The sequence below is a fragment of the Hordeum vulgare genome, chromosome 2H (genome assembly GCF_904849725.1).
Source record: "Hordeum vulgare subsp. vulgare chromosome 2H, MorexV3_pseudomolecules_assembly, whole genome shotgun sequence".
In the NCBI taxonomy this organism is placed as follows: domain Eukaryota; kingdom Viridiplantae; phylum Streptophyta; class Magnoliopsida; order Poales; family Poaceae; genus Hordeum; species Hordeum vulgare.
The window spans coordinates 443,615,579-443,626,042 of NC_058519.1; positions in this window are offsets into that span (position 1 = coordinate 443,615,579).

A 10,464-nucleotide genomic window follows, 5' to 3' on the forward strand; every position below is an offset into this window, starting at 1 on the left:
GCCTGTCTACTAGAATTTCATTGTCATAGGTTATCCTAGAGGTTTGCCACTTACTACCAGGGGTTTGGACAACCAATGGGATTGGCATATCACAGAAAGACATGTTATGCAACTTTGCATAACTTTCTGAAATGAAGGAATGGAAAGACCCAGTGTAAAAAAGAACAGACGCTGGGTGATGATTAACAAGGAGCGTACCCAGCATGACGTCGGGATCCTCTGCAGCTTCTTCTGCTGAAACATAGTTCACACGGCCACGTGCAGGAGTTGGCTTCACATAGTAAGCTTTGCCCGACTTGCCTTGCCCAACGGACTTTCCGGGTTGGTTGGCACCCACATTCTGAGGACACTCACGGGAATAGTGCCCTGGTTCTCCACACTTATAACAGATCACTTGATTGGCCCGTGGTGCAGCATTACTAGCTGGACCACCATAGGTTTTTGCTGGAGGGTTGGTTTGATTCGTCTGAGGCGCCACATAGGATAGCCTCAGAGTGTATCTTGGCGGCAGAGAACTGTTTGGAACCCATAGCCTGCATTTTGGAAACGCGGAACCAGATGACGAGCCAGAGTCACGGGAATGCTTCTTTGTGGCTTCATAGTCGGTATGACCAGTCTCGGCCCTGATCGCCTTGTTGACCTGGGCTTGGAAGCTTGTACATTCGTGGAGGCGGAAATCACGACGAAGCTCAGGGCTCAAACCCTTATGGAATCTTGCTTGCTTCTTGGCATCAGTAGACACCTCCTCTGTTGCATAGCGGGCGAGGTTACCGAACTCGCGGCTATAGGCATCCACGGTCAACTTCCCCTGGGTGAATGCACATAACTCCTCTCTCTTTCTGTCCATCAGGCCCTCTGGAATATGGTGCAGACGGAAGGCTGCACTAAAGTATGCCCATGTGGCTGCTGGTTCAGCAGCAGACATAGCTTCAAAGTTCTCCCACCATAGATTGGCGGGTCCTTCCAGAAAATACGCTGCAAAGGTCACCTTGTCGGGCTCAGAAACATTCGCAGAGCGAATCTTACGTGAAATACTGCACAACCAATGATCAGCGTCGAGGGGATCGACGGAGTGATGGAACTTTGGAGGATTTAGCTTCACAAAGTCATTGAGGGACACTGCTGCATTCCTAGGCTGACGAGCCGTATTTTGCTCAATACGCTGTAAGAGTCGGTTGGTCTCCCTTTTGTTTCTCTCTGCCTCAAGCATAACTTCCGCCAGAGAGGGCGGGTGAGGCAGTTCTTCCTGCGACGCTTGACTACCCTCGCCTTGCTCATGAGCAGGGGCACGGTTCAACCTGGTGAACACCATCCTGACAAACAAACTCACAGCTTAGACCAAAATCATCATCAATACTAGCTAAGGATTAAGAATGCACTAAACACATGGAATGCGGAAATGAATATCCGAACAGCATGGTAACAAGCAACTGCTATATATACACCATGGTTCATACACACCCTTACATAGTTCAGTACAACCTTAACCGAAGAACAAACTACTGAAAATATGAAACTACTCATCAGAGGCTTCCAAGCTTCCTCCTCCGGAATTCATTTCACGACATAAGCATACTTCACAAGTCACACAGGACTGTGAAAGTACAGCTACTACCAACTATCCTTCCACTCACGGTTCAGGCATCCGCATAGAACATCTCATAAAGATTTCCTCCATGGCCTGGAAGCTCAACCTGCGAATCAGGAAATACTCTAGCCTGAGATCCCTGGGATCCGTAAGGACACAGATGTGGCCTTGGTCCCCTGACTGGTGTTAGTAGGGGTCCGCGAAGAGGGGTGACTCCTCCTATAGCAGGCCAATCAACATGAGCCGGAAGATGGGTCCTAACTGGGTTCAGCATCTCCATATCTCCATACCCTGTCTAGACTACCGGTGCCAACTGCGTCAAAGCCGTCCACAGACGGGCACGTGTACCATAAAGCTCCATGCGGAGGGCACGAGCATCCCTGTCTCTATTCTCTAGCATCTCAGTAGTGGACTGCAGCAGCGGATCCTCCATGGAGGAATCAAAATAGACCCCGCTGAGGTATCCTTCTTCACCTGGCTGAGAGGCAGGAACATATCAGAACTCTGAATTCTGCAGCACTGCATGTCTAGCCCTCATGATGGTCAGCATTGAATAGGCAGCATCTTGTACTGCCATGGCAACAGTGACTCCCAATCCATAAGACCAACGGATTGGCTCCTCAGCTCCAGGGTAATCTAGGAATGCCCTAACAATGCAGATATATTGGCTCTGGTTGAAGTCTCGGTATTGTTCCTCCACTGTGTACTCTGGGTACCAGCGGTAACCTCACACCGACATCACCCTGACTAGCATGGCCGTATGACCCGGCACATCAATGCACCTAGTCAGACGAACCACCTGACGAGAAGGACGGCCAGGCATCTGAAAATAGAGAGTAATGCAAAAGCATTAGAGCTTTGAATGCAAAATTGGGCAGCATAACGGCTGTAAATGCTCAAAAACAATTTTGTGACAACCCATAAAATAGAATAGCGTAACCACTCAACTATCAAGTTCAATTCTCTGATCGTCAAACTTACTTCCTTTTCCTAGGGAAAAAAGAAACCCAAGATAACTCTCGACCCGTAGTCCTATAATCTACCGATCAGAAACACGAGCCTAGAAGAAGATGAGTAACCTAGTCCTTAATCCCCGCAGAAAAGACGAGGATGACCAGAATAGAATAACTTGAGAGGAGAACAAGAGTTTTACGTTCCCTTCCACAAACAATTCCCTTATATATAACTAAAGCAATTCTAGACTCAACTTCGACCAGTTTGGCTTAGTAATCTTACAGTCAGTCAGGCTCTGATACCAACGTTGTCGGGACCCCGATCCTAAGTCATAGGAATCCAGCCTGTAACACATCGCATCTCTTTGCGGTCTCACACACGGTTATCCCCACGGCTGCAGCCTTACCTTAGCCGGGACCGTTTGATCCTTTTGACTCGCGTATGCAATTGTGTCGCTAGTAATCCAGTGACAGAGAACCCGGATCGACATGTCTAGTCATAAACCAAAGCGGTAGTTCCACACAGGGACAGGCATACATGACCCAACAAAGCAGGTGTCAGTCACCGGCGAATGTAGACGAGTCGTAGCAAGCTACAAGGACTCCATTACATCACGTGACATTTCCCCAACGGGGACAGACACAACAACTAAGAAGGACACATGCCGGTCAACCAATGTGTCCGGAGCAGTAGCGAACTACCATGGCTCGTTGGATCACAAAGGGGCATTTCCCTGTAAGGAATGCTACTAAAGCCTACGGCTAGGTAATGGAACCCCATACATATCAAGTACACCACACGTACACCTGGCATACCGATATGTATAGATACATCGATGGCATCACAACATAACCATGAACATACAAACTTTATTTAAAAGGCTCAGAAGAGCCTCACACATAATATTACAAAGTAGGGGTCTCATGACCCATCATAACAGTCATTCAAGTTACAAGCCAGCGGAAGTAATTAAACTGTCTGAGTACAGACAGATGAAACTAGAAGGCACATGGCCTGACTATACTACAGACCCACCCTAGGGCCAGATCGTAGCTGGGATACCAGCTACTCGTCTTCATCGATGTCTAGGTAGAACTCTCCATTAGGGTCATTAACAACCTCTGCAACAAATATTAAGCAAACATGAGTACAAGAGTACTCAGCAAGACTTTAGGATAACTATCTACTCATGCAATGTATCAATAAGGAATTGTGGGGTTTCATGCGGAAAGCCAGCATTTGACTCGTGGCTAGACAACTTGAATTTTTAATTTTTTTTGACAACATTGATTTCTCGCACACGAGTCCACTAACACCACAACAATACTCCATCGTGGAATTAGTCCGTCTCCATACGGAAATGCCGTCCACGACACTCACGCTTATCTTGACAATTTTATAAGAAGCCATTGAAGTTATCTATGAACAACATATGTCTCCAAGTAGTCCATATCCGCGAACGCGGCTATTCGAATAGATCATAACCCTGCAGGGGTGTACTTCTTCACACACGCTCTCGCCACTTATCGCCATGTGCACGTCATGCACCTCGGCAACCTTCAAGAGGAAGCCCAGTGAGGGAGTCGGCCACGACCGTTAACCACACTAATTCTAAGTCCAGGTCTATCGCCTATCTGAGGGTAACCCGCACGGAAGTCCGGCCGAGGTTTCCGCCACGGCCCCAAACTATGTGCGCAGGGTTCCCAAGCCCACCATCCGGGTGCCACTTGGTACACCGTGCCACTGCCTACCGCATCACAGCCCACCTCTCATGTCAGCGCTATACACGACCTCCAGCATGACTGTAAACACCAGAAACTACTTACAACTCCTGGACCGAGTACTAGGCGATTAATAAGTCGAACGGGGTCATATTTCACGGCCCAGCATGTGGTAGTATCTCGTCTTGGATTACATACACGGAACTCAGTTCCTAAGGACGGTTCCAATGAAACAACCCGCCATGTACTCCTACATAGCCTTTCACCGGTACCTTTACCAAATCAGGTTCAACACACGACCTTTACTTACTGAACACATTCTCACAATTCTTTTCATCTCCCAGATGACAGACCATACACAACTCTAAGCATAGCATGCATAGCAGGATAAGGCGCATCATGGCTCAAGCATCTACCACGTATGCTAGGTTGCAAGGTTCAGCTATTTACCGTGACAAATACAGGTCATGCAAAGAAAGTGGGTTCAACTAACGTGGCAAAAGCATTCGAAGCATTTGATCCTAATGCAATAAGTAAGTGCAGGAGCAAGAACATGGGATTATCGGGATGATCAAAATGGTTGCTTGCCTTGTTGCTCAGCATAGGGACAATATCCGTGAGTCGGATATTCGGTAGAATCCGGAGCGGCGGAGCCTACCGATAGAAATGACATCAATCAATAACAATCATATGCAACAAAATGATGCATTAGCATGGCATGAAGATGCAAGGTGGTATGCTAATATAGCTACCATTATTAGGTTGAAGTGGATTTGAATCAGATTCAAAAATCACTTCAAACGAGTTATTCTCGAATACCATTTTAATTGATTCGACTTGATGCTCAGATCAACTTGTTTTTAACATGCATGAGAATGATATCTTAAGTTGCTGGTTGTGATTGAGCATTGATTGGTCATGGCATTTGAAGTGGAGTTCAAATGATTTTCAAATTCTAAGTCCAAAGCATTTATTAAATTTAACCTATTCATCATTTTACATGTTTGGTCAAGTTAACATTTTTAAACATGTTTGAAAATGACATATTCAGATTCCTTGGATTTTTCTGATACTTTTTCGTATATAAATTATTTTCATTGGAGTTAACTTTTTCATATATAGATTATTTTCATATAAGTTTTGGGCATTTTCTGGAATTCTTTTAAATCAGAAAAGCTACTTATTGCGTCAGGCCCACTTCAGCATGGCGTCAGCCGTCGGCCGACCTGGTCAGGTCAACCCTGATAGGGGGGACCCACTGCTTAGCCTCACAGGGTTAGTCCCGCGCTGACCAGTCCCTGATTGCGTTTGACTTGCGTCTGGGGCCCAGTGTCAGCGACTGCTTAGTGTTTTAAATGTGGATTAGCGAGGCCAGGTCAGATCCTGCTGGATACTGACCGGCGGCGACCAGATCCGCGGTGGATCTTTGCCGGAGAGTTGTCGGAGATGGCTGTGGTGCTCGGGAACGAGGTCCGAGAGCACTGGGAGGATCCCCAGGCTTGGCCTCATCCAACACAGGCTTCAGGGAGGACTGGGGAGGACCGGAGGTCACCGACGACGAGCTGAGGCGACGGCCGGAGCTCAAGCTCGTCGGTCCAGTGGCTAGGGTGCACGAAACTGAGGGGAAGAAGAGGGGAAACGAGCGCAAGCTCACGGTGATGGCGGTGGAACGCTCGGACGGCTCGGGGAGGCGTTGTGGGCGACAAATCCAACGGGGCTTGCCAGCGGCCGGAGGTTGAAGACGACGGCAATATGGTGCAGCAGGGCTCGGGGAGGTCAGAGGCTTCGGCGTACGCGGCTAGCTTGACGAGGCGGAGAGATTGGAGCGCTAGGAGGGACTATCCTGTGGCCAGAGGCTCGGGCAGCTCGAGCTCGAGCTCCTGTCAATGGCGGCAGGAGGAGAGGAAGGAACCGAGAGGAGAGGGGGGGGGAATGGATAGCGGGGATGGATAGGGATGTGCTCGGGGAGGTTATCCCCGCTATCGCGCTGTCCTGGGGAGCACCGGTGCGTGCCACGGTGAAGCAGGAGGTGGAGGAGCCGCCGTGGGCGTTCGCTCCTCTGCTAGAAGGCAGGAGGAAGAAGACGCCCCTGCCCTGGTGGGCTGGGCCTCACATGTGAGCGACAGGTAGGTGTTTTGCTTTTTTTTTCTTGGTTTGTTTTCTATTTTATCCACTGATTTTAATTCCCATTTGTTTTGGATCAAATATTGGTTCAAAAATCATTTTGAACCTATTGAAATATTAGTTGGAATATTTCCAACAACTCGTGAGGTTGTCAACATTTTTGAGAACTTCAAAGTTTTTGAATTCAAATTTAACTTGAATTCAGTGGCCTTTTGCATTTAAACAAAATTCCAAATCTGTTTCAAAAATACTTTTCTTCCCTGATTATTTGTTTTCATGAATTTATCAGAAAAGTTGAACTTTTCTTGAGGCCATTTTGGGTTCATTGATTTTAACAAGTTTGGAATTTCTTTGAATTTGAGAAGTGGCTAGGGTTTTTGAGTTTTTCTTCACCACTTGCTTTGATCTTGTTGCAGTTTCTTGGATGGAATGCAATGAAGATATGAGCACAATGCTAAACCTTGGTCAGGGTTCCAGGGATGTGACAATGTTCTTCATTGATCACCGCGATTCTTGCGAAGATCTATCTTATGTAATCATCTTCTATGGTGCGTTCATTGGGATCTGATGAATTATGGGTTTATGTTCAGATTATTCATGAAAAATATTTGAGTCTTCTCTGAATTCTTATATGCATGATTGTGATAGCTTCATAATTCTCTCCGATCTATTGATTTGGTTTAGCCAACTAGATTGATCTATCTTTAGTGAGACAAGTGTGTTGTAGTGAGTTCAATCTTGCGGTGCTCAATCCCAGTAACAGAAACGGACATGACACATATTTGTATTACTTCCATTAAGGATAAAATGATGGGGTAGAATCATATTCATTGGATTTTCTTTGCCTACATCATGTCATTGTTCTCCAAGATTTAATTTGTTTTACTTAATACTCTAGATGCATCCTGGATAATGGTCAATGGGTGGAGTAATAGTAGTAGGTGCATGCACGAGTCGGTCAACTTGCTTATAGACGTGATGCCTACATGTAATGATCATTGTCATGAATAAACATTGCATAATGATACATCTCCAACGTATCTATAATTTTTTATTGTTCCATGCTATAATATTATAATTCTAGGATGTTTTTTGGGCATTTATTTGTTGATTCATATTATTTTTGAGCACTAACCTATTAACCTAGTGCTTAGTGTAAGTTGCTATTTTCTGCATGTTTTTGCCTTTTTGGGTTTATAGTACCAAACGAAGTCCAATTGCCATGAATTTTTTTGATGATTTTTTCTATACCAATAGAAGATCTAGAAGCTTCAGGAGCAGAAAAAGGCCACACGAGGGAGGTATCACACATCTGGGCGCGCCCAGGAGGGTGGCCGCGCCCTGTTGTGTGTTGGATCCCCCTGGCGTCTCCTGAAGCCGATCTCTATCCTATAAATTCAAATATATCTCCAAAACCACAGGGAACGGCCCGAAACACTTTTTTCGCAGCCACAAGTCTCTCTTCCTCTGTGTGCCCATCTAGAGCCCTATTCCGGTGCCCTATTGGAGGGGGTTGATCACGGAGGGCCTCTACATCAACCTTGCTGCTCTCATTGTGATGTGTGAGTAGTTCACCTCAGACCTACGGGTCTGTAGATAGTACATAGATGGATATCTCTCTCTCTCTCTTGATCTTCAATACAAAGTTCACCGCATCTTCGTGGTGATCAATTCGATGTAATCAGTTTGTGCGGTGCATTTGTTGGTTTCCGATGAATTGTGGGTTTATGTTCAAATTATTCATGATAAAATATTTGAGCATTCTCTGAATTATATAATTCGTATTTGCATTGCTATTATAGCTTCGTAAATCACTTCGGTCTATTGACGTAGTTTGCCAAACTAGATTAATCTATCTTTAGTGAGAAGGGTGTGTTGTAGTGCGTTCGATCTGGAGGTGCTCTAAATCCCATTGACAGAAAGGGACAAGAAACATCTTTGCACTGTTGCCACTTGGGATACATACTAATTGAGTTATCTTTGTCTACATCATTTCAATATTCTACAAGAATTACTCTATTTTACTTAATACTCTAGATGCATGCTGGATAACGGTCGTTGGGTGGATTAATAGTAATAGGTGTAGGCTAGAGTTGTCATATTTTCTTATGGGCGTGATGCCTATATACACATTATCATTGTCTTGAATAAACATTGCATAACTATGCGCTTTTCTATCAATTGCGCAACATTTATTTGTTTACCCATTGTATGCCTACTACATGAGAGATGTCACTAGATAAAACTATGGCACCGCATCTATCTGCTTACATATTTATAAAACCTTTATTTCCTCACTAACTTTATTTACTTTGTACTTAGTTTGCAATTATAAACTATCATGTACACACTTCATTTGCTTGCAAGTAATTAGTCCAAGGGGATTGACAACCCTCTTGCCCACATTGGGTGCAAGTGTTTGCTTCTTTGTGTGCAGTCACTGAAGACGGGAGTTCTGTGCTACTACTATTGGTTCAATAACCTTAGTTTTCACTCAGGGAAATACTTAACTATACTGTGTTGCACCACCCGCTCCTCTTTGTGGAAAACCCAACGCAGATCACAAGTATCACGGAGGATTTCTGGTGTGGTTGCCACGAAGTATCACCAACCTACTATCAAGTACCTTCACACAAATTATATTTCACTTGTTCTAATTTTTATTTGTTGTTATATTTTGCTTGCTTCATAAAAATCAAAAATACAAAAATATTTACTCTTGACAGTTTGCTTCTTTGCTTGCTTTACTTGCTAGTTTACTTGTTCTACTTGTTGCTTTGCTTGCTCGGTCACCATGTATCAAAATACTACTAAGTTGTGTGACTTCTCAAATACTAATAATAATGCTTTTTATTAGTACTCCTATACAACCCACCACTAGTGGGGAGTTTTATGATATAAATGCTACTTTGGAGAATGTAGTCATGAAAGAACAATTTTTGGGAAGTCCTAATGAGGATCCCGCTGCTCATCTTAATACCTTTGTTGAATTATGTGATATGTAAAATAAAGAGGACATGGATAATGATGTGGCGAAATTAAAATTGTTTCCTTTTTCTCTACGATATAGAGCTAACCACATAATAGTATTGGAACATGGGTTAGGTGTAAAGATGCTTTTATCTGCCAAGTATTCTCCTCGTGCCAAGATCATCTCCCTTAGAAATCAAATTATGAATTTTAAGCAACATGGCCAAGAACATGTTGCACAAGCTTGGGAGAGGATGAAATTGACGATTAAAAATTGTCCTACGCATGGTTCGAACTTGTGGATAATTACCCAAAAAATTATGGTGGACTCAACATTGTATCTATAAATCTTCGACATTCTTCCGCAAGTGGTACCTTCATGGAGGTGACATTAGGAGAGGCCACCAAACTTCTAGACAACATTATGACACACTATTCTCAATGGCATATCGACAAAGCTCCAACTACTAAGAAGGTAAATTATGTTGAGGAAATCAGTACTTTGAGTGAGAAAGTGGATGCTCTTATTGGTTTGGTTACTAGTAAAAATGCTCATGTTGATCCCAATGATATGCCTATGTCTACTTTGATTGAGTGAAATGATAAGGTCATTGATCTGAATTTTATCTCATGAAACAATTTCAATAACATGCTTATAGAGGTAATTTCAATGCTACACTATATCCACGCAACTCCTATAATTTTTATGTTAAATCTTGTGGTAATTCTTATGGAAATATTTCTACCAAAAATAGTAAGTTATCATCTGATTTTGAGGACACCATTAACAAATTCATTAGTTCTCAAAAAGTCTTCAATACTATGGTAGAGAAAAAGTTCCATAAAGTGGATGATATGGCTAGGAACATGGATAGAATTGCTATTGATGTGGAAACACTTAAAAATAAAAAGTTACCACCAAATCATGATATCAATGATTCCATTAAATCCATTCTAATATCTATTAATGAGAGTAAGGAGAGGACCCGAAGGTTGAGAGCTAAACGAGAATTCTTGGAAAAGGCTCTTTCACCCAGTTTTTATCGTAATCATGATGAAGATCTTAAAATGATTGGTTCTTATCCTATTGATTCTTTGTTTACTAAT